This window comes from Tupaia chinensis, unplaced genomic scaffold (genome assembly GCF_000334495.1).
Source record: "Tupaia chinensis unplaced genomic scaffold, TupChi_1.0 Scaffold000212_1, whole genome shotgun sequence".
Taxonomy (NCBI): domain Eukaryota; kingdom Metazoa; phylum Chordata; class Mammalia; order Scandentia; family Tupaiidae; genus Tupaia; species Tupaia belangeri.
Window position 1 is genome coordinate 2,802,827 of NW_006159687.1, and position 2,999 is coordinate 2,805,825.

A 2,999-nucleotide genomic window follows, 5' to 3' on the forward strand; every position below is an offset into this window, starting at 1 on the left:
CGAGTCCCGGACCCGGTGGCTTAAACTCATGCCGGGTGCATGTGCGTACATGCCCAAGATCTGGAGAGGAGAATGGAGGAGAAGGGATTGTGGCGTGACCATCCCCCCTGGGGGGTGATTTCTCGCTTTCTGTCTCTATGTCTCTCTCTGTCTGTCTGGCAAGCGCACAAGCCCTATGGCAAAAATCTCTCTCTAAAAAAAAAAAAAAACTAACCTTTATGATCTGTTATCAGGGACGATTATGCTTTCTATGTTTTATTATTCCTTGTATTCAGAAAAGATCGAAGGTGACTGAGAAAATATGAACAGTATCAGAAGAGAGAAATGCAGTAACCAGCCAGAGAGGAACTAAGAAGTTGGAGTAACACAACATACACAGCTCAGGGCCTGGGCGCTTGCTGTGAGTATGCCTCCCCATATTAAAGCAACCGACGCAACGACTGAAGGAAGCATTTTCAATTACACAACTCACAATGCCCACAAGGTTATAAAACAAACGAGTTGCTCAAGAGGAGCACGGTTATTCGCGGTACTGAAACTCCGCAGGCCCGGTGAAGAGGACAGGTGTGATGCGTAAGCAGCCACGTCCCCCAGTAAAAGCCCTACCACCCTCCTACCACCCCTGGATGTGGGCTGTGTGTGGTCATAAACTGTAGTTCAAGAAAATGATCCCGAGAACCCAAAGAAGACCATGTAAAGAAAAGTTTCCGCTCATTTTTCTCTAAAGACAAGATTTAGATCAGTCAAACAGCGCAGAGTCGTCAGGAAGCCCTTTGTAAACACGACTGCTCCCAAAGAAGCATTTCTGATTTCCGCAAAGCAAAGAGCTACATTGGCAACTTAGAGCTTGTTCATTTGCATTAGGATTTCTCAGAACTTGGGCTAGAGCTAATGTTGTTTTGGAAAAATTCAAGAAACAGGAAATACCTGTGGGCTAAGCCAAGATTTTCTTCTGGAGCAATTTTACATTTGTTCTAATACAGACAAAAGGGCAATATGGCCCCAAAGGTTTCGCTAACGAACAGTCGTGCACGTGTCAGCCTAGAACATTTACGGAGCAGCTGTTAGCAAAATCATGCCTAATAGACCTGCTAGTAAGAGAAAGTCACTGATAAAGTAGCTCACCTCAAGCCATTACACTTCCTGTGACATCTGCTCGATACAGGGTTACAAAGCAAATGCCTCCAGATGGCTAAATAATTGATCCGTCGTGTGGCACATGTAACGAAAAGCTAGTTCATTATTGGAGACCGTCTTTTCATTATCACTATCATTATTATTATTATTATTATTATTATTATTATTTGGAGAGGTCTTTGCTATAGTGCACGTGCATTCGCCAGAAAGACAGAGAGAGACAGAAAGCAAGAAATCACCCCCCAGGGGAATGGACACACCACAATCCTTTCCCCTCCATTCTCCTCTCGGGATCTTGGGCATGCACACACATGTGTCCGGCGTGAATTTAAGCCACCGGGTCTGGGACTCAAACTGCGGTCAACTACGTGGGAGTCCAGTGACATAGCCATTACTCTAACTGCTGTTTCCCACATTCATACCTTTCAAGAATGTGTGTACGAATTCTAATTCTCACAGCAGTTTTGGGTTTCGGTTCTGTTTAAGTATAAAAAGCCAAAACATACAACAGCATACAACTGATATCTATGTAAGACATTCTCAGGAAAAGATGCAAAAATGTGAAGTGCGGCTGCTCCTAAGGATGCCTTCCTGAAATGACTGATACCTTTGCTTTGGGTTTGTCCACGGTTCCTGCTCAGGGATCTCTGCCTTGGTTCCTGAAGTAGCTTCAGGACATTTTCAGGGAGATAAGGGTCAAAGACGGCCTGACCTTCTCCTGTCCTTTCACCTGCTCCTTCTTTCCCCCAGGACAAGCCCCAGAAACCAGCCCCAGGCAAGCCACAGAAACTCCAGTCCCCACCCTCAACGCCAACCTCGCCTTTCCTGCCCACACGTGGCAGGAAGGAGCCTGCAGGAAGCGAGGATCTGATCGGAGAAGCTTGCTGGGCGCCCGCGGGTCTGTCTCATCTCCCAGCCACAATGCAGCCCCTGAACGAGAGGGTGGGGTTCTGGAGCTTCCCGGGAGCAGGAGGCTGCGTGGACGCCCCAGCCCTTGCCACATACCTGTCCTATGCATTTGTCATCTGTGTTCTTCGCAATACCCTTTAGGGAAAACTGCTAACAGTGTTTCCTGAGTCCTCCGAGCCACTGGAGCAAGTGATCCACAGAGGAGGGGCGGGGTTGGAGAGGGCCTGTCCCCTCAGCTGCACGCTGTCTCAGGTGTCCGTGTCACCCCTGCATAGCTTCCTGTAGCGTGCTTTACGTGCGCCTCGGTCAGTCCAGTCCTTTTCAACGGACTGTCTCACTCTCGCAATAACTTCCCACCTGACCTTTCCTCTCCCCGACCTAGCACACAGTGTCAATAACCAGGCCCTCCGACTTCCCCCTGCCACTTCCTGGTTCAGGGATTTCCAAGAATTACCCCTTCCTGGGCACTCTTGTAACCAGCCACAAGCTCTCCCCACACTCTCCCTCCCAAACCACACCTCTTTATGACTCCAGATTAGGAGAACCTCAAGCATCTCCGATGTTGGGACTCTCACTCGACCCTGCAGGTTGTCCTGATGGAAAGGCTTTCCCTCCGCCGTGGTTCCCCACTTCCAGTGCAGTTCAAATCCCGCTCCGATGATGTTGCTCACATCCATTTTCTGAAATTAGCAGCTGTGCAGGGCTGAACCCCACACAGACTTGGGCTGTCATTAAGCTGAGTCCCTTCGGAAACTGCTGTCCAACTCAGCTGGAAGCTCCGCCCAGGGGAAGGAGCCCGCTGTACACGTTCCCTTTGGGGCTCCTAGTTTTAGGCAGCTGTTACACACGCATTTGATAACCAATACATTTAAGAAACAGTTGTGGAATAAGCTGTTACACACGCATTTGATAACCAATACATTTAAGAAACAGTTGTGGAATAAGCTGTTACA

General features: G+C 48.6%; 1 long non-coding RNA gene across 3 annotated transcripts in view; it reads right to left on the reverse strand.

Annotated features, from left to right (window-relative positions):
- Positions 1-2,455, reverse strand: part of LOC102488067 (uncharacterized) — a 51,031-nt gene extending 48,576 nt beyond the window's left edge. For all 3 annotated transcript variants that reach the window (XR_001370311.2, XR_334390.3, XR_003549231.1), the window contains exon 1: positions 2,143-2,455. This is a non-coding gene — a long non-coding RNA (uncharacterized LOC102488067). The remainder of the gene's footprint in view (positions 1-2,142) is intronic.
- Between the last annotated feature and the right edge of the window lie 544 nt (positions 2,456-2,999).